Source organism: Ambystoma mexicanum, chromosome 9, assembly GCF_040938575.1.
Source record: "Ambystoma mexicanum isolate Mex_15411 chromosome 9, UKY_AmexF1_1, whole genome shotgun sequence".
Taxonomy (NCBI): Eukaryota; Metazoa; Chordata; class Amphibia; order Caudata; family Ambystomatidae; genus Ambystoma; species Ambystoma mexicanum.
In genome coordinates this window covers 108,244,407-108,269,646 of record NC_090931.1, presented here as the reverse complement: position 1 = coordinate 108,269,646, position 25,240 = coordinate 108,244,407, and the positions used below count along the sequence as shown (strand labels likewise).

Here is a 25,240-nt window from a genome sequence, read left to right as displayed (position 1 = left end):
GTACACATATATAGTCGTTTCCTATAGGAAAAAACTTCTGACACTTGTGTGTCCTATCCACATCCACATCTACGTCCTCTCTGGGGCCGTTCACACATGCCCCGTAGGACGTAGTGGTATAAAAGCCCCGCCCCCGCGGGTCCCGTCAGATTTCAACCGTCTCCAAAGATAGTGGGATCTCCTCGCGTAGTCTCCACTTTCTAGGGTATTGTTGAAATTACTCGTTTTTTGATCGAAAGGTTGTTGGTCTTACCAGGATGTCGGGCAAACCGCTCTTCCGCCCGTGACCCACTTGCAGATTGAAAAAGGTTTACGAGGGGGACGGCCATCTAGATTGTATATATTGCCTCCACCCTCACCATTCGGCAGACCAGTGCGAAATATGTAAAGGTTTTTCCCAGAAAACCCTGAAAGATCGGAGTCGGAGACTGGTGTCGTGGTTAAATGACGGGGCGGGAGCATATCCTCAGTCAGAGGTTGGCTCCGTGCGCAGCGTGGCCTCGACGAAAACATCGGGGGCCCCGCGCCGTTCAGCCTCGTCGGAACCACCGGCAAAGAAAACTCGACCGGCGGAAAAGGATGTTCCACGAAGCCACTCTTCCAAAGACTCTTCAAAAGAATCTTCAAAAAAGTCTTCATCGTCGAAAAAACATGGAAAGGAAAGGCCAAAATCCTCCTCGGGCGATCCTCATAGATCTGCCACGAGTAGAGAGTCGGAAAAGCGCAGGGAGAGCTCTGTGAAGGCGGGACCGCCTAAGCCACCTGCAGGCCCACCGTCGACGATGACGAACCAGTCAGTGTCCTCACTGCCTCTAACGCAGTTGGTTTCCCCCGTCATCAACCCGCTGACGACGACGATGTCCTCGTCGACCGAAGTTCAGGCCTGGAGACCAGAGGTTTTTGATCTGGTGTTGCCGGACACGTTACTGCAGGAACAAGCAGCGTCGATTTCCTCGAAGGAAGACGACGGCTTCAGGATTGCGGGCCCGGAAGATCTTGGGCTCCGAGCCAAGTCACCATCAGGAGCAACCTGTTCTCAGGTGTTTACCCAGTTTTCAAACTCACAATCGGCCCTGTCCATGGAGGTCCTGTCCTCATTGCACTCGCTGCTGAAATCGTTGGATGAAAGGCTTCCACCAGTGAACCCGTCAACGCCTCCCGTCGACGAGCCAGGCCCGTCACATCGTCCAACCCAAACAACCAGAGTTCCGGTGACTCTAGTGGTCGAGGAGGGTGAGCTGTCGGATTCTGTATCTGACCGAGAATCGGTATCGGATATCTCCCTGTCTCCATCTAGGGATCCATCCTGGGTGGCGGATGTTGAATTGGAAACACCAAAGAGCCCCACTCACCCGTCTCCACCAGACGATATTGGCGCTTTTCATTCAATGATGGAAAAGGCATGCAAGGAATTTGGCTTGGTCCAGCAGGAGGAGAAAAAGGACCGTTTTCTGTTCGACCATATGGGTAAGAATCAGTATTCTCAATACCCATTTTAGATCATGTCTGGAAAGAGGGTGTTCAAACCATGCGTCAACCGTTTTCTGAACCGGCCGTCAAAGGCCGCATTGAAAAGAAGTTTAAAGTGCCAGACTCTACCCCGAAATGTCTTTCGTCCCAACCTACACCTGACTCAGTGGTGTCGGCAGCAGCGACAAGGAAAGCGAGGGCCCAACACAAGTGCTCTACCCCTCCGGATAATGAGGCAAGGCGCCAAGACGTGTTTGGTAAGAAGGTACTATCCGTGGGTGCTACAACTGTGAAAGCAGCCAACTCTTTGGCTATTGTCGCCAGGTACGACAGGGAAATGTGGCACAGACTAGCCCCTATACTGGACCACCTTCCGGAGGAACATCGAAAAACGGCTATGTCTCTGGTACGAGAGGGCGAAGAAGCGTCGAATCATGCAATTAACATAGCGGTGGACCTGGCGGAGTCGGGCTTTAAACAAGTAAACAACAGGGTTGTTCTTAGACTCTAGGCTTGGCTTAAGTGCACCAACTTCAGGCCCGAGGTGCAGTATAAAGTATTGGACATGCCCTTCGAAGGTGACCTTCTTTTTGGAGAAAAGGTGGATGAGGCCCTGAAAGGCATGAAGGAGGACTCGGATACGGCACGCTTGTTGGGTGCCCTTCAAAGTGGAAATTTTTTTTGATCTTTTCATCCCTTTAAAGGGGCATCGGGCAATTCAAGATTCTCTGCATCCAGGGATAGATCCTTTGGCAGATCAGCATACCCTTCCCAGGGATATAGACGCGCCTCTCAAAACTCAAGCTGGCGCAGAAATTTCCAGTCATTCAAGAGACGACCGGCCTATCCCTCGTCGACGAACAAACAAAAAGACCAGCAATGACGGGAAGCGCACCGTTCTGGGAGGAAGAGTGTCAAGCTGCGTCAAAGAATGGGAGGACATCACAACAGATCAGTGGGTGTTGGACACAGTGAGGTACGGACATTTGCTACTATTCAAATGCAAACCTCCAAAATGTCCACCGGTATTCCTACCCCAACCACATCTGAGCGTTTTGCTGCAGGAAGTAGCACTTAGGTTACAGAAAGGTGCCATAGAATTGGTTGCTGCATCGCAGAAAGGCCAAGGGGTATACTCACGGTGTTTTGTGGTAAAAAAGCCAAACGGAAAGTGGCATTCCATTCTCGACCTGCGCGACCTCAACAAGACCTTACAGAGCCAAAAATTCAAAATGCTCACGCTGCAGGAAGTAATCAGGTCCATTCAAGTGGGAGATTTTTTGGCGTCGCTGGATCTACAGGACGCGTACTTCCACATACCTATGTGTCAAAAACACAGAAAGTTTCTGAGGTTCATGGTAGGTCGGACACACTACCAATTCGCAGTGCTTCCGTTTGGTCTCAAATCCTCCCCAAGAACGTTCACAAAATGTTTGGCACCCGTGGCAGCCTGGCTGAGAAAGAAAGGGCATCATGTATAACCGTACCTCGACGACTGACTTGTGAGGGGACCCTCCTCGGCGTCGACCAACGACAGCGTACAGGCTACCTTACAGCTTCTGCAACGACTGGGGTTCGCAGTGAACTTCGGAAAGTCCTCTCTAAGGCCATCAAAGAACTTAAAGTTCTTGGGAGCTCAATTCGAAACCCAGTCGGGAATAGTGAAACCTTCCCTAGACAGAATGTCAAAGATCAATTGACTGACGAGTCAACTACGTTTACATGGCACACTCTCAGTGAGAAAGTATGTGGCGATCCTAGGTTCCATGGCTTCCTGCATCCATCTAGTAGCCAACTGTCGATTGTTCATGATGCCACTTCAGGAATTCCTAGCGGACAGATGGAAGCAGGTCACGGGTCGGTGGTCAGACAGGGTAACCGTCGACGACGACAATCATCCGAGCCCTCCAATGGTGGAAAAGCGTTCACAACCTGGACAGAGGGGTACCTCTACAAGAACCAGAATTTCAGCGAACCATCATCACTGACGCATCCCTGACAGGCTGGGGAGCACACATGGACAACTACCAAACCCAGGGCAGATGGTCACCGACCGAATCACTCCTACATATCAATGTACTGGAACTGAGGGCAGTGAGATGGGCCTTGAGGTCATTCCTCCCACATATCAAGGGGTTGAGAGTAAGAGTGCTGACAGACAACACGACAGCCATGTTCTACTTGATAAAACAAGGCGGCACGAGGTCCAGGACCCTGTCTGGGGAGGCTCAAAAGGTATGGCATTGGGCTTTGAAACACAACATATCTATAGTGGCTCATCATCTTCCAGGAGTGAAGAACGTCCAAGCGGATTCCCTAAGCAGAAGCATGGCCCAGATACACGAGTGGGAGATGGACACCATTCAGCTGCAGAAAATCTTCATAAGATGGGGTCACCCCTCAGTGGATCTCTTCGCAACGAAGGAAAACAAGAAATGCGAGCAGTTCGCGAGCAGATGGCCTCAGAAAGGATCCCTAGGGGAAGCGTTCTCATTTCCATGGACAGACAAGTTCCTGTACGCCTTCCCTCCGTTTCCCCTTATACGGAGAACAGTACAGTGGATACGCAGATACAAATGCCGGGTCATTCTAGTGGCACCGTATTGGCCGAGACAACCTTGGTTTTCCGACCTGCTGCATCTGTCGTTGGAACAACCGATAACGTTCCAGAAGGTTACGAATCTCCTGTCCAGGGACAAGGGAACGGTGTGGCATCACAATCCGGACAGCCTCAACCTGACGGCCTGGCTCCTGACTTTTCGGAATTTGGCACTTTGAAAGTTTTGTCGGATTGCCAGAGAATTCTACAGGCGGCTAGGGCTCCTTCCACCAACAAGTCATACATCTGCAAGTGGCGAAGGTTCTGTATGTGGTGTCGAACGCAGCATGAAATACGGCCTTTAGAAGTAACTCCAGAACAAGTTTTACCGTATCTTCTTCACCTGGCGTAGAGTGGGTTATCCTCGTCATCCATAAAGGTGCACCGGGCTGCCATCTCAGGGTTCACGAGGAGGAGACAGGCCTCTCCGTTATTCAGCGACAGACTGGTGAAACATTTCATGAGGGGTCTTTTTCGAACTTTTCCCCCAACGAAGCGGTTCCCACCAATATGGAGTCTAAATGTGGTGTTGGCGGCCTTAATGAAGCCACCTTTCGAGCCAATGTCCTCTTCATCCATGCAGTTCCTGTCATGGAAGCTGGCTTTCTTAATTGCCATTATGTCAGCTAGAAGAGTATCGGAGCTACAGGCATTGGTCATAGACCCTCCATATATGAGATTCTTTAAGGACAAAGTGGTGCTATCAACTAATCCTACTTTCGTCCCGAAAGTTCCGACGGTCTATCACAAACACTCGACCATTGTTCTCCCTACTTTCTTTGCGACCCCGTCATCGACGGCGGAAAAGGCTCTTCATACTCTAGATGTGAAAAGGGCGTTGAAATTTTATCTGCAAAGAACACGAACTCAGAACTACCAGACAGCTGTTCCACGCATACGGGCCGTCGACGAGAGGAAAGGCAATTTCCAAGCAAGGACTGGCTCGATGGGTCTCGTCGGCGATTGCTTTTAGTCACTCCAAGGCTGGGAGACCCCTACAAGGGCACCCTAGAGCCCATTCCACAAGATCGACAGCCTCTTCCACAACGCTGTGGGCAGGAATTCCTCTGACAGACATCTGCCAGGCGGCGGCATGGTCAGTCCCACACACGTTCACACGCCATTACTGCCTGGAAAGGCAGCATGCGGATGAAGTACAGATGGGAAGGGCAGTTCTGCGCCATCTGTTTCAATGAGGTAAGCCGAAAACGGTTAAGCTTTTGTCTTTTGCCTTGTCTATTCTGGTTCTTTAGTGTGTCTGTTTTGAGCAATATATATATATATATATGTATATATATATATCAGAAAATATGTTGCTGCTTACGTGCCTATATATTAGGTTTTGGGGTGTTTTTTGTGGTGTATGTTACATTGCATTCTCACCTCCTTCTTTTAGGATACTGCTATACAATCTATTCTAAGCATGTGAATCCATGAAAGATCCAATGCTGGAGAAGGGAGTAGTTTCTTACCTGTAACTCCATTTCTCCAGCGTTGGTATCTTACATGGATTCACATGCGCCCACCAGCCTCCCCGGAATGCAATGTGCAAGATATGTGCATAAGCAGGTTCTCCTTTCTACTTTGGAGGGGCCGAAATCTGACGGGACCCGCGGGGGCGGGGCTTTTATACCACTACGTCCTACGGGGCATGTGTGAACGGCCCCAGAGAGGACGTAGATGTGGATAGGACACACAAGTGTTGGAAGTTTTTTCCTATAGGAAACGACTATATATGTGTACCGAGGGTTCCCAGTCTGACGACGGGGAATATTCTAAGCATGTGAATCCATGAAAGATACCAACGCTGGAGAAATGGAGTTACAGGTAAGAAACTACTCCCTTCTTAACCGTACAGCTGCATGAGCCGAGTGGCCAAGTAAAAAACCTAGAGGATGGTAGAGGAAGGTAGACCAATGCAGGTGAATGAATTTAATTAAACATTTTATAATCATGGAATCCACGAAGTACAAATTATTCTGAATGCAGTTGCGATTGAAACAAGTGACAAGTCAACATCTTTACAAACTTAGAAAATAACAGTACTATATCACAGGAGACCAAATCATAGTTTGATGGAAAGGGCTTTTGGGCATCAAAGGAATATTGCAGGGTAGCAGTAGATTCTGCGGATTCCTGGTGCAAGCTCTGGCACTCTGGCACTTCGTATGGTCATTTCAGAAACCCTATGTACAGCACGTCCTGCTAGTTCTCAGAAAACCTAGGCTTTGCAAATGAAAGGATTCTTTTATAGACTCCTCATAGCTTGTCACTAGCAGCACTCAAAAAGAGTGTGCATCAACAGAGGCCTCCAGTTCAAGCATATGGCCACCTGCTTTGCAACACCGTAGTCACCAAAAGGCTTTTAAAACACCATATGCCAACATATGCCTTTGAAAGCATCCCGTCATCAGAAGACCTTCTCAGTGTCCATCGCAACAGGCCGCCAGAGAGCATGCAAACCTGCATCAGAAGTGTCCTCACAAACCAAGATACGTTGCGAAAGCCTTATGTGCATTTACAGAGGCCTCGCGTAGCAAAGGTACACGCCTCGGACACAAAATCTGAGTTGCTCAACTCACTTGTCACACATGTCTGCCTTAACACTATAAACCACAACCTAGTGATCTAAATTTATTTGAGGATGAGTCATTGAAGGTTTGCAGCCTTAAGATGTCCAGAGGCAAGAGCGTAGGTCAAAGAGTTGATGGAAAGAGCAGCAGCTGTCCATGCTCCATACCCATTTAAAAAATGGCAGTTTGATAAACCCATAATGCAAACGGTACATCTTTCCTAATTTTTGCCTGATATGCAGATGCTTTACATAAGTGGCTGAAACCAACACTGACCGTTCAGAGAGAGAAATCTATGAGCTGCTTTAATATGAAGATTTGCTGAACTTAATTTGGTTTCATTTGCTGTAGCAAAATTTATTAGAGCCTAGGGTTTGAATGCATATAGTAGTTTAAAAGTGTACACTTGCTAAACTGGAATAAATGAGTGGTCACAAAATGAATCCGCTACATTGCCTACAAGTTGATGAAGAGAAAAAAATCCATTGTGGTGAATAGACAGTTCTACAGAAACCTTTTAGGCGTGGGGTACAGGAATGGTACACACCTTTGTTAGATGTGCCTAATGTCTTTGAACATTGGGATAGCTATTCATTGAATAATTTAATAATAGAATTGTGTTAATGTAATGTGTGTTGTATTTGAGCATTTTGCTTGAATCTGCTGCTATATCGTTGTTATTTTATTGTATTTAGGTTTACTATAAACCAAATCTACAATAAAAGAAATGAATATGGATGAGGAAGTCCGGCTAAAGGTGCGGAAGGGAAAGGTTGAATGTTATAATGGACCTTTTTATACATAACATCATCCACCTTGAAATGTTAATTAAGAAACACATTTGCTGAACAAAAAGGCAGTACAAGTTGCCAAGACACTTGAAAATGCTTCTCTAGTGTGACAGTCACTTCTGAGAAGATCCTGGAGAGGTGGGGGGGGGGGTGGGCGGGGCATGAAACTGGAGTGCAGTCTTCAGGTAAAAGGATTTTGTGCAGTAGTCCCCCCAGAAATAGAATTCATGAGAAATGAAGGAAAGTGCCTTATCACACAATTGGGGGGGACATGGGGCTAGAGGGAAGAAATTCGGCCTGAGGAACGTTTTTCACGTAATACAGCATATATAGGAACTCTTCCACTTGCCCTGTCCTCCATCCACAAATCCGAATGTAGAGCAGGATTCTTCCTCTAGTGTCCCTCATATCCAAACCCTCTGGGGGGCCGTGGAACTGAGCCTGAAGCGTAGTAGATGTCCACAAGGAGGGAACACGGACCCATATGCGCACCGCATGAATTTGTGCTTCACGGGTGGGTGCATTTACTCAAAGCCCTGACAGTCCAAGTGGTATCACCTGGCCACCATTGTGCCTGTCCCTGACCTCACGATGTTGGATGGATTACTTGAGCCTTCGGCCTGCAGTGGCAGGAACAATGATAGAGTGGAATTGCCAGGGAACACCAAAGCATGTGCATGTGTTTAGCATACACCAATCTCACGACCCCAGGCTAAAGGTGATACAGACCCACCAATAAGGTCTCTTAATTGAATGGTTATTTGTTTGCTTGTTGGGCGCATATACAGCAAGAAAAATCCTGTTTCAAAGCGTCCAGAGGGTGAAGGGAAGGAGCAAGGTGGTGAAACACATTACAAACACGTTTAAAGCAGCAGAGGGAAAAAAGAACAAACCTACAATGCCTTGAGTATTCAGAATGTGCAAGTGCAGCAAGGAAGAGGGTAGAGGAGTTAAGTGTTGGGGAGTCCGAGCTCATGGGTGAGCCATAGATGAAGTGCTTGGAATGTTGAGTGCTACACGGCCTGGACCCATGTTAGGTGTAAGTGCGAACCTCCAGGGCGAAGGGTTGCAAAGGCTTGTGCTGATGGTAGACAGGAGCAGGGGCCATTGAGTGGGAGGTCAGGGGCCCGCCCAGAGGATGCATAACGGCCCCGGACACCAATTACAGCAACTAAGGGATTAGCAGAGGTGGGAAGGAGGAGGTAAAGAGGAAAGTCTTGAGCTTTCAGAATTTAAGAAAGTCCTGCTCAAGGCACAGATGGACGGGAGGCTGTCGATAGGAGGAAGCCAGCTAAGGAAAGGGCTCGACCCACAAACGGTCTGTTTATCGAAATGCTTTATACAGTTGGTGCCAGATGAACGTAGTGGTCTAGAGAGAGCGGGCCCAGACAGCCTTGTGCTTGATGCAGAGGATATGAATTTAATCTGTGCAGCATCCGAGAGCCAGTGAAGACATTTTAGGGCAGGAGAGGTGCAGTCCCTGGGTTTAAGGCCAAGGATAAGTCTTGCTGCCCTATTCTGGATTAGCTGGAGGGGTCGCAGAGTGAAAGAAGGTAGATTCAGGAGGAGGCTGTTGCAATAGTCATGCCTAGAGCGAACCAGGGCTCAGGTGACATTGAGCTTCTGGGGGAAAGTTAGAAAATGGAGAATTCCTTTGAGAAGGAAGAGCTGAAATTCAGCCAGTCTAATCTCCTACTCTCAGGCAGGTGAGTGTTTTTCCCTTCGAGCATCCATTTGCCCATATTGCATTTAGTAAAGTTTGCCCAAATTGCATTTAGTTCAATTTTCCAAGCCTCCGTTGTGCCCGCATCTCCTCCTCTTGAGTCCCTTCCTGCTTCCTTCCTCCCAACCAGCCCCCACCCATGATTGGCTCTCCACCAAGGTCATATCTGACCTTCCCAGGGCAGCCCTCTGCCCATGCAGCCCCGGCAGCAAAGGGCCCGAAGGCAAAGGGTGGCTCCCACAGATCCGTGTCTGCAGTTCTCAGCAGGGGAGGGTAGTGGCCAGCCGTCAACCAGCAACGACTAGAACCAGTATGGTAGTAGTGGTCTAGGTGGGGAGTAGAGCAATTACTCTACCCCGGAAGCCTAGCTGCTTATGAAACTGATCTAAACACTGAATATTTCCGCTGCCTCCCTCTCCCCCACACTGTTAAATCTAGCTGTGTTTAGCACTTCACTCAATTGCTCTTAGGCATAGGCCTCTCTCCCACTGTACAGGACTCTCAAACATAGCTGGGCTTAGTGTGTCAGTCAATTGCCCAACTTTGTCTCAAACTTAGCTGTGTTTGGTACTGCACTCATTTGCCCTGTCAGGCGTAGGCCTCTCTCCCACTATACTGGACTCTCAAATCTACTGGTGTCTACTACACTTCACTACTACTTCACTCAGTTGTTTGGTAGTCAAATTGTATTGTTAGCTATAGGCCACTCTCTCCCTATACAGGATTCTCAAATCTAGCTGTGCCCTATTTCAAAATACATTGTTAGCTATTGGCCTCTCTCCCGTGATAAAGTGATTGACTGATAACTATGGAGTTATGCAGTGATTATTGGGTCGCGCTCCATGTAATGACAGTGACTGTCAGCTTGCACCCATTAGGACAATTCTATAGTTGCCAGCTATATCCTTCTTCACACCACATAGTTTGTTTCCTGCAGTAAGCCTCTTCCAGGGAGACCCACCTTTGGTACAGCTGCTGTCGTGCCCCTGCAATGTAACCCTAGCAAAACCTCCCCTACCTTACTCGAGACAGTGACTGAACAAGCCAGCAGTGTCCGCTGACAGGGCCACCAACGGACTGAGCCCATACTTGTACCGGACAATCCCCTAAATCCATTAAAGCGCCACAAGACAGCCAGACCAAAGCAAATGCCAACTCGGCATCAACTAACAGAAATAAAGACCAACAAAAACGCTCAAGCTCAAAATGCTGCATAAACAAACTGGACCAAAGGAAAGACAAAGTGCAGAAAGAATAAACACAACTGAACACCACCGAAGACTCACAACTGCAGAACACACTTCCACAGACTGGAACGTCAACAGAACCAACGCTAAGAGAAGAGAGAAATTCCTCTACCCAACTCCATACCTACCAGTCTCCAGAATGAGCCAACCCAACGTATGAACCAACAGCAGAAATAATAAAAAAAAAACCTAATCAACGCACTAACACCTTACATCCCCAAAACAAGAGGAACTTCCACTCGACAGCCACACAACTTTGAAGAGGAACCTGATGAAAACAAAAACCCAAAACTGAACCTAGAAAAACTTTTTGACGACCCAGACACAACTGTACCAACACCTCCAAAAAATCGCAACACCACTCAGAAAACAAGGCTGACAATAAAACACAAACCAAACTACACTTTAAAATCCACTGAAACCTAATAAACGCAAGATCCATGCCAAAACACTGAACAGATCTTAGACCTCCTCTGCGACAACAGCATTGACATCCTATTTAGCACAGAAACATGGCTGGACGACAACTACAAAATCGCACTCCAAAGCTGCCTCTCGATCAATTTCAAATTCCTTCAGGTAAACAGTAAAAATAGAGGAGGCCTTGCAATAGCATTCAAAGGACACCTGAAAATAAAAACAGGCAAACCTCTCAACATCAACTACGAAACCATGGTCCTACACCTATCGGCGAAGGCAAAAACTAACATCACATTCATTCTGGTTCACAGACCGACATACAATGCAACCTTCGTCGACAACTTCATAGAAGCCATCACCAACCTGGTCATTGTTAGGAAGAATTCTCTGTTTAGGCTGAATTTCCTAACCTAGTGAGTCCCCCAGCAGCTTTGCTGGATTTCTGGGGTTTATTTTTTTCTCCTGCCAAGAGTGAGACTCTTTTACCCTCACTCTTGGACATGACTTGAGTGTTTCTGTGACTTGCTGTGTGCTTATGGGCTAGGGGGTAATTTTCCCCATAGGCCATCATTGGTTTTTGAATATGTGTTACACGGCACCCTCAGTGCAGTAGCAGAGGGGTGTCCTAGAGACCCCCAAACATAGACTCCACACCCTGGGACTGACTGTCTCCCTGGGTCTGTAAAGTTACCATTGACTTTACTAGTCTTAATTTAGGAACTTAACCAGTACAAACCATCTTACTGTGGAAGTACTGGTAGGGGCAATTAGATTGCCCCTGGGTCTGTTGTCGAGGGGGTACTGTCCCGTCCCCCCTCGCCGAGTTCTGGCTGGTGGCAGTGGATACCACGGAAATATTCCACCAGAATATTTCCCAATGGGATTTCCCATTGTTTTTAATGCACCACTTTTTGGTGCAATGTTAAAGATACCGCCGGGTTATTTATTTAATATAAATTCACCGGTTGGGATTTTTTGCCAGAACTCGCTGCCAAAATGGCGTCTAGGTTCACTTCAGTAACCCTGAACCCGAGTCGAGCCTTTGTTCCACTTTTGGCGGGCTTCTGCACAGAAGCCCTCCAAAGTGGTGCCATTCTGTCTGGGTACCACAGGGGGGTGTGGGAGGGGGTTTAGGCACCCTGGACTGAGTTGCCTTGCCAACTCATGTCGCACTCTAGTGTGATTGGCCCAAGTGGTGAGCCATCCCGCACCCCACTTAGCATGTTTGAGTGACAGCTAGGCTGTATGAATGGGGGTTTGCTGCATAAAAGCAGGGTTTTTGGGACTGGTTCTTCAGAAGTCGCCACAGGACCTAAGAAGCCGAAGAGGGAGAAGCCGAGCCGACCTGCCAAGACGACACCACCGGTGAAGCCCTGCAGAACCGTCTCACCACTTTTCCCGACGACAGAGGAGATCTCCCGCCGGAGAGTCTTCTTCCCTTAACTGGTGGGGACAACCAGTTGCTGCCTTCTTTTCGCCGTCCCGAAGCATCTCGTGGCTGCCTTGCCTGTGCCAAGCACCCTGGCAACCGGGATACCACTTTTTACCTCAACCGCGAAAGAGGAGTAAAAATCCTTTGTGACCGGAAAACTCCACGGCTGGTCTCTTCCCTGGTAGTGCAACGATCTGCAGCTTTCCTCCACGTTGGGATCACCTCTTCCCCTGGACGACGCCGCGACTTACACCCACTACCAGGAACAACTACCACCGCTGGAGGATCCTTTCCACTTTTAAAGGTACTGTGTTCCGCCCGGCCTCCCTTGCCACCGATTGTACGGGGTAGATTTAGCCCTCGGCTCTCGAACCTGGGTAGGTCTGGGACACCCTAACTAAACTTTCCAGAACCGTAGTAAAACCTTTTTCTCTCACCTGCAAAGACTGATGACATTGTGTGATCTTGGGCACATTTTTCGCCTGGCTCCCTCTAAAGCGGGCCCCGAACTAATTCTCCTTGTTCCACCATTAACTGTCTTTGCTAACCTTATGTGAAAAGTGTTTTACCTTAATGCTCTCTTTATTTCTGCCTTTTCCCTCCCTTTTGGTAATACTTGTTGGAGTGTCATCTAACGTTAAGCGCTCGCCTCTGTTTGGAAATAAGTGGGGTTAACTTAGAATTGTCCAACAAATGATTAGGGATGTACATATGAGTAATAGTAACTGTGTTTGACTTTCTTATCTTTTCTATCGTGCTAGTGTAATTTATGAGTGTACCTTTAATAAATAAGTCTATACTTTTACACCTAGCTCTGGTCAGTGTTTGCTTGTGCTACTGTGCCTCTGTACCTATTATGTATCCTCTGTATACTGCCTAACTCTTCTTGAGGGAAGTCTGACTGCTCAGCCACAGCTACCACAGTGAATCTGTGTGGTACAGACTGCTACCAAGTGGGTTTACTGCCAACACCTGTAGACTTAAATCTTTTGCAGTGGTCCCAGAGGGAACTGCACAGGTTTCTGCCTAACACTGGTGTACAGCAGTGGGATCTGTATTGAGTATACACTTTAGAGTACTTTTGAGATACCTTAGTGCAACTAACCACAAAGCTTAAGCACAAGAAAGAAAAAGTCATTTTTAACCTGTCTACTATGGAAAGTTATAGTCAAGAGTCCCTTGCTACAAAAACTGCTGATTGTCTAAGACTTCTCTGTAAGGATAAGAATCTCATGACTAAAGGAAAGAAAATAGAGCTAATAGAAAGGTTGTTAGAAAACCAAAGTCTGGAGGATGGTCCAGAGGAACTTATCACTCCAGCAAATGTAGAAAGCAGCAATGATATTGATATGGCACAAAGTATTGATGATCTTGGGTCAGAACCAGAAGAGGAGGATGAAACTGTTGTAGATAGTCCCTCTAGGCCTCTGTCTGCTCTACCAGCTGTACCTACTGGACCTTTGCCAGGTCCCACATTTAGCCCTCAATACTTTGAACTAGAGAAAATGAAACTTGAATTAGAGTACAAGAAACTTAATGCTCAAACTGACAAAGAACTGAGGCTAAGGGAAATGGAGCTCAAGTATGAGCTAGAAATGAAGAAATTGTCTGTTGAGAATGCTTCTCTCTGGCTCCTCTAGAAGTTCCAGTCCTAAAAGATCCCGGATGCCTAAGGAATTGATTGGTATGTATGAGCCTAAGTTGGATGTGTTGGATTGGTTGTCTATGTTTGAGTATAATAATGGGCTCCAGAACATCACAGGTAATGAGTTACTCACCTGGTTGTTCTCTAGGCTTCCCCCTGTTGCAACTGATGTGGTAATGGAGTTGGGGGAGGAGGATAGGAAAGAGTATGAATGTGTGAAACTAGCTTTGATAGCTAGGTTTGGGAAGACCCCTTCCCAGTATTTTAAGAGGTTTAGGAGCCTCAAAAAGCATGATGGTACCCCCTGGGCTACCTGGGTGTGTGAAGGGTTGAAAAACGTAGAGGGATGGATTAAGGGTTACAAGGTGAACACTTATGAAGGAATGAAAAATCTGGTCATGATGGAGTCAATTTATGATGCCTGCTCTCCTGAGCTCAGACAGCACTTGGCTGATTCACGGGAATTAGATCCTAGGAAACTAGCTAAGGCTGCTGACTTGTGGGTTGCCAACAGGGCTACTCACAAGGATTCTGGGGTAACTCAGAAGAAGGATGAGTGAAGACAGCCTAAGAAAGACTCCAAAGAGTATTCTAATAATCGTAATTCCAAAGAGGGCCCCAAACAAAACCATAAGGGTAAGCCACCTGGGAAACCACAGCAGAGTAGTATACCTTCTGGTGCTAAACCAGAAGGAGGTCAGAACAAGCCTCCATTCCAAAGGACCTTTGGGGCCTGTTATGTTTGTAAGGCTACTGACCATGTGAAAGGAGATCCCAGATGTAAGGGTAAACCTTCAGGGGTCCAACTTGTCTCCTTAGCCTTCGCTCCAGAGGAGGAAGTCACTATGGCAAGTGGAAACTTTCTACTACTGGCTGATGAACCCACTGGAGTCTCAGCCAGTGTTTCTTTAGTCTCTCTGGGGTTGTGGGAACAACAAAATTTAGATGTGTATAATTCTATCCCAGATAATACTAATGAGTATTATAAGGACAGTGTCCACGTGAATGGTCAGGAGACTCCTGCCATCAGGGACACTGGGGCCAGCATAACTGTGGTGGATGAATCATTTTTCAAGGCAGAGGATGTTGCTAAGGCACCCAAATGCCTCACCAAGTTAGCTGGAGGGCCTGTGCAGATGTGTCCCCAGTTACCAGTTCACAGCCATATCATTACACTGGATGAGAAGATACCTGTCAGTATACAATGTGAAGTGCCAGGAAGAGTTCTGCTAGGAAATGACCTGAAAGCTCTGGGAGTTGTCACATACCCCCAGACCTCCTAGTAAAAGGTTACAGGAGCTCACCAAATCTGCAAGAGAGAAAACCCTGCGAGGTGTATCTCAGGAGATGACAGAAATCACTCCTCTCCCACTGGAGCAACTTACTGCAGTAACTACCAGATCAGGAGCAAAGGGGCCACCCAAGACTCCTAGGAAAAAGCCTACAGCAAGCACTCCAGTGCTTCCAACAAGGACGTCCCCGAGGTTGTCCAAAGTTACACCTGTAACTCCACCTCCAGCTGAGGCTGAGAGGGAGGTACAACCCTGTTTGGTTGAACTAGACTCTGAAGAAGAGCTAGTAGGAGGCCCAGAACTTATTGGAGACCTGGACCCGGCTGACCATCCTGAGCTGCAGTCTTTACTGGCAGAAAGTGGACCCAGCAGGACAGCTTTTCGTAAGGGACAAAGAGAATGTCCAACTCTGGAGGGCCTTCGCCAACAGGCAGCTTCTCAGGCTGATGGGCAAGAGCCTGGGAAGTATAGGTTACACTGGGAAGATGGCCTCTTCTACAGTGAACCAACTGAATCTGAACCTGGAGCCTACCAACGCCTGGTAGTGCCCCAAGAGAACAGACAACAGTTCTTGCAACCAGCCCACGAGATTCCTTTGGCTGGTCACTTGAGTTTCAAGAAGACCAAGGAAAGGCGCTCTCTCTACTTTTATTGGCCAAAGACGGGGGCTGAAGTAGATAGATATTGCAGGAGCTGCCATACCTGCCAGACTTCTGGTAAGGTTGGTTCCAAGAATGTGGCACCTTTAGTGCCTCTCCCAGTTGTGGGAGTCCCATTTGAGAGGGTAGGGATTGACATTGTTGGTCCCCTTGATCCCCCAACCTCCTCAGGCAACAGGTTTATCCTTGTTGTAGTAGACCATGCTACTAGGTACCCTGAGGCAATTCCTATGAGGACTGTTACAGCTCAGGCTGTGGCTAAGGCCCTCCTTGGTATCTTTACCAGGGTTGGGTTTCCTAAGGAGGTGATCTCTGACAGGGGGACAAATTTTATGTCCAACTACATGAAGGCCATGTGGAAAACCTGCGGAGTCACCTACAAGTTCTCAACCGCCTACCACCCTCAGACAAACGGGTTGGTAGAAAGATTTAACAGAACCATGAAGAGCATGATAGGTGCCTTAGAAGAACCCCTTAAGAAGAAGTGGGACCTTCTACTGCCATGCCTTCTATTTGCTTATAGGGAAGTCCCTCAGGAGGGAGTGGGTTATTCTCCCTTTGAACTTCTTTATGGCCATCCCGTCAGAGGCCCCTTGGCCCTGATTAAGGAGGGGTTGGAGAGTGCTCCTTCCCCCAAGCCAGTCAGAGTGACTGACTATGTGATAGGTCTCCGAAGGAGAATGTCCCACATGATGGCAGAAGCAAGTGACAACTTGAAAGCTGGCCAAGCTCTGATCAAACATTGGCATGATCAGAAGGCTAACATGGTTGAGTTTACTCAAGACCAGCTAGTTCTAGTTATGCTTCCAACAAGGCAGAGGGCCTTGCAAGACAAATGGATGGGACCCTTCAAGGTTGTGGGAAAACTTGGAGAGGTCAACTATCTGGTGGATCTGGGCAAACCCAGGGAAGCTCCCAGAGTCTTCCACACCAACCGCCTCAAAGCCTATGTCTCTAGACCAGAAGTAGGAGCATTGCTTCTAGCTTCATCAGAACAGGAGGAGGAGAGTGAAGCTCTACCTGACCTCCTGAGAGGCTTACCTTTGGACGAAAAGGTTGAAGGAGTTAATCTCTCTTCAGATCTGACCCCTGAGCAACAGGAGGAGTGCAATGCTATGTTAAATCAGTTTGCCCCCCTGTTCTCACTTTCACCAGGCTTGACCCCTTGGGGACAGCATGAGATACTCACTGGTGACTGCCTGCCAGTCAAAAGCAGGGGATATAGAATGTCAGAACATGTCAGAACCCACATCAAAGGAGAGGTCAAGAAGATGCTTGATCTCGGGGTAATAGAGCCCTCTACTAGTCCATGGTCTAGCCCAGTAGTTTTAGTACCAAAGGCAGGATCCAAAGAGTTGAGATTCTGTGTGGACTATAGAGCTCTTAATGCAGTCACCAAGACTGATGCCCACCCTTTGCCAAGGACAGATGAGTTGGTGGATAAACTTGGTGCAGCCAAGTACCTCAGCACACTGGACCTTACGTCAGGCTACTGGCAAATAGCCCTGACAGACCATGCCAAGGAGAAAACTGCATTTTCTACCCCAGTTGGCCTATACCAATTCAAGGTTATGCCTTTTGGACTGAAAAATGCACCTGCAACATTCCAGAGGATGGTGAACCAAGTTCTAGCTGGGATGGAGGACTTCTGCATGGCATACTTGGATGACATTGCAGTCTTCAGCCACTCCTGGGAAGAACATGTGACCCACTTAGGACATGTTTTGCAGGCTCTTGAGCAGGCCAATCTGACCATAAAGGCAAGCAAGTGCCAAATTGGTCAGAGTAAAGTGGTCTACCTTGGACATGAGGTAGGAGGTGGAGAAATAAGGCCTTTGCTCAGCAAGATTGAAGCTGTGCAAAATTGGACAACACCTACTACTCAGACCCAGGTGAGAGCCTTCTTAGGCCTCACTGGGTACTACAGGAATTTCATTGAGAACTATGGGACCATAGCTTCTCCCCTGAATGTGATCTCCTCTCCAAAATTCCCTAAGAAGGTCAAATGGAATGAGGAATGCAATCAGGCCTTTGAAAACCTGAAGAAAGCTCTCTGCCAAGCTCCAGTACTCAGAGCTCCTGACTACCACCAAACTTTCATTGTACAAACTGATGCTTCCAATGTAGGTATAGGTGCAGTTCTTAGCCAACTGGATGAGAAGGGTAGGGAACACCCCATTTGCTTCATCAGTAGAAAACTGAAGGATCCTGAAACAAGGTGGGCAACAATCGAAAGAGAATGCTTTGCTATTGTGTGGGCACTGAAGAAGTTTAGGCCATACTTGTATGGTTCTACTTTTGTCATTCAGACTGACCACCAACCCTTGAGATGGTTAATGCAAATGAAAGGGGAAAATCCAAAACTATTGAGATGGTCAATCTGCTTCCAAGGGTTTGATTTCACCATTGAGCACAGGTCAGGGTGTCACCATCAAAATGCTGATGGACTCTCTAGGATGTATGTCATCGACTAGAGGTATGCGGTTCATCCAGGAGTGGATTAAATCCTCCTGTCTCTTAGTCTGGGGGGGGGGGGGCGAGTGTTAGGAAGAATTCTCTGTTTAGGCTGAATTTCCTAACCTAGTGAGTCCCCCAGCAGCTTTGCTGGATTTTTGGGGTTTATTTTTTTCTCCTGCCAAGAGTGAGACTCTTTTACCCTCACTCTTGGACATGACTTGAGTGTTTCTGTGACTTGCTATGTGCTTATGGGCTAGGGGGTAATTTTCCCCATAGGCCATCATTGGTTTTTGAATATGTGTTACACAGCACCCTCAGTGAAGTAGCACAGGGGTGTCCTAGAGACCCCCAAACATAGACTCCACACCCTGGGACTGACTACTGTCTCCCTGGGTCTGTAAAGTTACCATTGACTTTACTAGTCTTAACTTAGGAACTTAACCAGTACAAACCATCTTACTGTGGAAGTACTGGTAGGGGCAATTAGATTGCCCCTGGGTCTGTTGTCGAGGGGGTACTGTCCCGTCCCCCCTCGCCGAGTTCTGGCTGGTGGCAGTGGATACCACGGAAATATTCCACCAGAATATTTCCCAATGGGATTTCCCATTGTTTCTAATGCACCACTTTTTGGTGCAATGTTAAAGATACCGCCGGGTTATTTATTTAATATAAATTCACCGGTTGGGATTTTTTGCCAGAACTCGCCGCCAAAATGGCGTCTAGGTTCACTTCAGTAACCCTGAACCCGAGTCGAGCCTTTGTTCCACTTTTGGCGGGCTTCTGCACAGAAGCCCTCCAAAGTGGTGCCATTCTGTCTGGGTACCACAGGGGGTGTGGGAGGGGGTTTAGGCACCCTGGACTGAGTTGCCTTGCCAACTCATGTCGCACTCTAGTGTGATTGGCCCAAGTGGTGAGCCACCCCGCTCACCACTTAGCATGTTTGAGTGACAGCTAGGCTGTATGAATGGGGGTTTGCTGCATAAAAGCAGGGTTTTTGGGACTGGTTCTTCAGAAGTCGCCACAGGACCTAAGGAGCCGAAGAGGGAGAAGCCGAGCCGACCTGCCAAGACGACACCACCGGTGAAGCCCTGCAGAACCGTCTCACCACTTTTCCCGACGACAGAGGAGATCTCCCGCCGGAGAGTCTTCTTCCCTTAACTGGTGGGGACAACCAGTTGCTGCCTTCTTTTCGCCGTCCCGAAGCATCTCGTGGCCGCCTTGCCTGTGCCAAGCACCCTGGCAACCGGGATACCACTTTTTACCTCAACCGCTAAAGAGGAGTAAAAATCCGTTGTGACCGGAAAACTCCACGGCTGGTCTCTTCCCTGGTAGTGCAACGATCTGCAGCTTTCCTCCACGTCGGGATCACCTCTTCCCCTGGACGACGCCGCGACTTACACCCACTACCAGGAACAACTACCACTGCTGGAGGATCCTTTCCACTTTTAAAGGTACTGTGTTCCGCCCGGCCTCCCTTGCCACCGATTGTACGGGGTAGATTTAGCCCTCGGCTCTCGAACCTGGGTAGGTCTGGGACACCCTAACTAAACTTTCCAGAACCGTAGTAAAACCTTTTTCTCTCACCTGCAAAGAGTGATGACATTGTGTGATCTTGGGCACATTTTTCGCCTGGCTCCCTCTAAAGCGGGCCCCAAACTAATTCTCCTTGTTCCACCATTAACTGTCTTTGCTAACCTTATGTGAAAAGTGTTTTACCTTACTGCTCTCTTTATTTCTGCCTTTTCCCTCCCTTTTGGTAATACTTGTTGGAGTGTCATCTAACGTTAAGTGCTCACCTCTGTTTGGAAATAAGTGGGGTTAACTTAGAATTGTCCAACAAATGATTAGGGATGTACATATGAGTAATAGTAACTGTGTTTGACTTTCTTATCTTTTCTATCGTGCTAGTGTAATTTATGAGTGTACCTTTAATAAATAAGTCTATACTTTTACACCTAGCTCTGGTCAGTGTTTGCTTGTGCTACTGTGCCTCTGTACCTATTATGATCCTCTGTATACTGCCTAACTCTTCTTGAGGGAAGTCTGACTGCTCAGCCACAGCTACCACAGTGAATCTGTGTGGTACAGACTGCTACCAAGTGGGTTTACAGCCAACACCTGTAGACTTAAATCTTTTGCAGTGGTCCCAGAGGGAACTGCACAGGTTTCTGCCTAACAGTCATCAAGCACGAACATCTAATAATTCTGGGGGACTTCAACATCTGGTTTGAAGAAAAACACACTAGCTCCCAAAACTCACTAATTGGGCAGCTAACAACCATGAAACTACAACAGCTGGTCAAACGGGCAACACACTCGGCAGGACACATGCTTGACGCAATCTTTGCCAAGGAAAAACTTATCACCACGGCACCACCGATACAAATACTTTGGAGCCACCATCTCATCATCCCATTCGTGATCACACTACCATCTCAAACCCACATCCAGCACCCGCAGCTCACAACCATCACAAAATAAAACTGGAAAACCGTCAAAGCAACCAACCTTATGGAACTGTAGATGTCCAAACCCTCAACTACAGAACTAGAGCTGGCTGACCTAGACGGGAAAGCGGAGCTACTCCACAAATGGATTGCTGATGTAATTGAAAACATTGCCCCGGAAAAACAATTTACCCCCTCAAAATAAAGGTAATGGCAAAATGTTTCACCCTGCTACTAAGCACCATGAAAAAGTACAACAAGATGGAATTAGAATGGAGGAAAGAATACAACCAAGACAAGAAAATCCTGTTCCAGAAACAAATCTGTGCATACAAAAAGAAAATGCAAAAGGCAAAGTGAAGGCATTATGACGACCGAATCACACCTGCCACCAGCACACACAAAGAAATGTTCAAAATCTTTAAAGAAATGAGAAACCCACCTGGTTGCGACAGCACTCTAACCCCCTCAGAGAAACTTTGCAACGAATTGGCAGACCATTTAAAGAACAAAATCAACGACATCCAACAAATCATACAAAACGAACCAACCATAACACTCAACCAACCGGACCTAACGAAGAGCCACAGCACAAATTCAAACTCTCCTGAAATATCAGGAGAGGAATTCACCCAGCTGGTAAAACACATCAAGAAAGCAGGATCACCCATGGATCGCTGCCCCCTGACATCTACAAATCAATCCTCGCCATCAGAATACTACAGAAACATCCTAAATCACTCACAACAGGAACTGTACCAAGATCCTTGAAATCAGCATATAAAATGGTAAATTATTACATATCAAACCACTTTTAAAAACACAATGGTGAGGTGGAAGACCTCTCCACAGACCGATTTCAAACATTGCCTACCCAGCATAACTCCTAGAAACCTATGTTTACAAATTAACCCAAGGACATGTAGAAAAACGGCAACTGCTACACCAAGCACAAGTCGTTTTCAGACCCGCAAGAGGAACAGAATCTGCACTACTATCCATCTGGGACGACCTAAAAACAAACGCAGACGACAACACATCAGCTCTGATTCTGCTCAACCTCTCCACAGCCTTCGACAGTTAGCCATGACACCCTAACCAAAAGATTGGAAGACATAGGTTTAACGGACATGGCACTACTCTGGATTAAATCGTTCCTAGCAGACAGAACAGCAAACCCTTCAAATCTACGCCACAAGTTAATGACTATGGAGTACCACAAGGATCCTCACTATCACCATTATACTTCAATTATATCTACCAAACTCCAGTAATCAGAATCTTCAGAAAATACAAAATTACATGCTACAACTACGCAGACGACACTCCAATCATCTACAAAATCGAAGACACCCAAGCTGATCACTCAACCCTAATTGAGTGTCTAAAAGACTTCAACTGGATGAACGCCAACAACTTGAAAATCAACCTAGAAAAGACCGAAATCATGATTTATATCCAAAAACCAAGAGAACAGCACCTACACCATATAGGTTAGTAAAAAATCTGGGAGTTCTGATGGACAACACCCTAACCTGAGACCCCCAAATAAATGCATTCATCAAGAAATGCTTCTTCCTCCTTCACACAACAAGAAGAATCCTACCTTTCTTCTCCTTCCCCCACAAAACACTCAAAATCGTCGCCCTAATCATGTCAATCGACTACGCAAACGGCCTCTACCTCGGGATACCAGAATACCACCTCAAACTAGTGTGCATTCAAAATGCAGCAGCCAGACTCCTCAAACTATCCAGAAGAGACTACATCACTCCAACACTAAAAACACTACACTGGCTCACAGTCAAACATTGCATCACCTTCAAAACAATGTGCATAAAACGCAGGGCAATCGGCGGACAAGGAGCCGAATTCCTACAAAAGACGATCACAATCTAGAAGACAACCAGACTTCTCAGATCAAGCAATGAAATCCGCCTGGAACAAGACCATACCTCAATAAATAACTAGGGGGGGGATCCTCCTTCTCCCACCTAGCTGCAAAAAAATGGAACATCATCCCAAAAGAAATAAGAAACACCAAAGAGCACCTACAATTCAGAAAACGACTAAAAACCTGGCTCTTCAACACCGCAGATTCAAATTGAAACAATCAAACAGTAAACCCAAAGAACATGACAGAATTCAGGATGATACTGACAAGCCCCAGAACCGACTAAGGGACACTCCAGAAATAACAAGAGACAATGCTTGTTCAAATAGGACACATGCCACACCAATAAAGACAAACTAGCTTCCCTGCCCAACTCCATCCAACAACCCCACCCACTCCATGAATGCTACCAGGTACTGTACTTGGATATCGTTGTATGAATGTTAGCAGTTGCCACACCTGAACTGAGTTGTGGACATGAGCATGCGCCAGGCCCAGACGCTGTTGTGAATGATGACTGCTGCAGCGCCTGGACATTGCTGCGAGTGTTGGCATGCATGAGCAGCTGGATAGGACTGCGAGTGCTGACCACTGCCACATCTGGACGGAATTAGCGTTGGCTAACCAATGCCACGTATGGACTGGATTGGGAATGCTATTGGGGCCAGGTTTGGATGGACTCACGAACGCTTGCTTGCCCCGCATACAGACAGGTTTGTTGGAGGTGGGTGGGGGCCAAACTTGGACATGGTCATGAATGTGGGTTGGCGTCAAGTGTGGAAGGGACTATGGGTGTCGACTGGTGCCGGATCTGGATGGAGGAGCGAAGATGCTCGCGCGCCCCACCTGGAGGGAATATGGAAGTTTAGCACTTCACTTCCAGGCAGCAATGCCAATTAACCAACCCACTAACAATGTCAACCCTCTGCATACACCTTTCAAACTCTAAAATAAAAGAACCACAACCCTATAGCACAACAAACGGCACAAACTTCACTACACCGCAACACCAAAACAAACCACACAGACTCGCACAAAAGCACACGAAGGCTACTGAACGGAAAGCACCCCAAGCCCAGCAAACGGTGTTAACCGTGTTGAGGCTGCCAACAACACATCACTGCTCTCTTGCACTTTCCCGCTCATTCCCACTAACTCAGCCCTTGTTCCCTTTTCAGATCCGCCAGAGCATCAGGGGACCACTACAGTGGTGATAGTGCGCGGTAGAAATATCCTTTAACATTGGTAATGTCCCGAGTATGAGGAAGAAAGAAGAGAGGAGTCAAAGAGGACTCCAAGGTTTCTGACTTTAGAAGGAGCAGAGGGAGAGCCCAAGGAGGAAGACCAGAATGAAGGAAAGGAGGAGGGAGCAGGGGTCCAGATGGGAAGGATCCCTGTTTTACAGGCGTTGAAATTGTTGGAGGTGCACCAGGACTAGATGGCAGATAGGCAGTCGGGGATGATGGAGGGTGCAAGCGGGTTAGGAGGAAGTTTGAAAAAGCATTGTCTCGTCTGCATAACACTGGAAGTTGGATGAAAAGGAGGATACGAGGTGTGCAAGCTTAGCAAGGTAGATGTTATAGAGCCAAGGGGAGAGGCTTGAACCCTGGGGAACACCACAGGTGGCGAAGGAAGTAGGAGAGAAGGTGCCCAGGATGACTTGGGAAGAGCGGTCAGTTAGGAAGGATGTCAGCCAGTCCAGTGCCCGTTCCAAGATACCAAGGGTATCGTGGAGCCTTTGTATGAGGATGGAATGGTTGACCGTGTCAAAGGCAGAGGAGAGATTGAGAAGGACAACTGAGGAGTTGATGTGAGCCTTCACAGGTGTTCAGAGGAGCAGTTTCCGTGCCCCTGGATCCTTGGAATCCAGATTGATGGTCATGGAGATCACCAACAAGTTCATTTTGCAAGTTGAGTTGGGGCACTGTCTGCCTCTCCAGCAGCTTCCCCAGGAAGGGGGTGATGGAAAGAGGGTGGTAGTTGGCAGGACAGGTAGGGTCTGCTGAAGGCTTTTTCAGGAGGGGGTGCACAAGGGAGTGCTTAAGGGAGGAGGGGAAAGATCCAGTGGCAAAATAATTATTGCAGAAATCAGCGAGAGCAGGGGCAAGATAGCTAATGGTATCCTTGATGGTCCCGGATGAGCAAGGGAAATCCTGTTCAGAATAGACCTTCATGGAGCGGCAACTCCGGTAACTCCAGTTGTGACGGGGGAGACGGAGTAAGGTGAGGGGCCAAGGGAGGCAAGGGGGTGTGGGATGGGTTTGGTGGGTGGGTAACAAGGGTGTTCAGGATGTCAGGAATGAGAAGGGGAGGAGACTGCAGAAGGGTTGGCTAGTTCCCTGCAGATCTTGAAAAGTTCAGCCATGTTGTTGGATGCACCGGAAACCTGTGCCTGTATGTGGACACTTTTCCTGGCCCCAGATCCTCTTAGTACCCTGATCCTCAATATTAAGAGGCAGGAACCACTGGAATGTTGTGGGAGTTGGGATGGCTTTCCAGGGTTGGGGCGTAGAAGTGAGAATGGCAGATGCAGAGAGTAGAGCGCAAGAGGATAGCTAAATCAAATAGGCCACAATGTGAGAGTTGTAGAC

The 25,240-nt window shown here is 47.6% G+C and overlaps 1 protein-coding gene across 8 annotated transcripts in view; it reads left to right on the top strand.

The window, feature by feature from the left end:
- Window positions 1-25,240, top strand: part of LOC138487712 (adiponectin receptor protein 2-like) — a 1,243,553-nt gene that overhangs the window by 226,173 nt on the left and 992,140 nt on the right. The window lies entirely within an intron of this gene.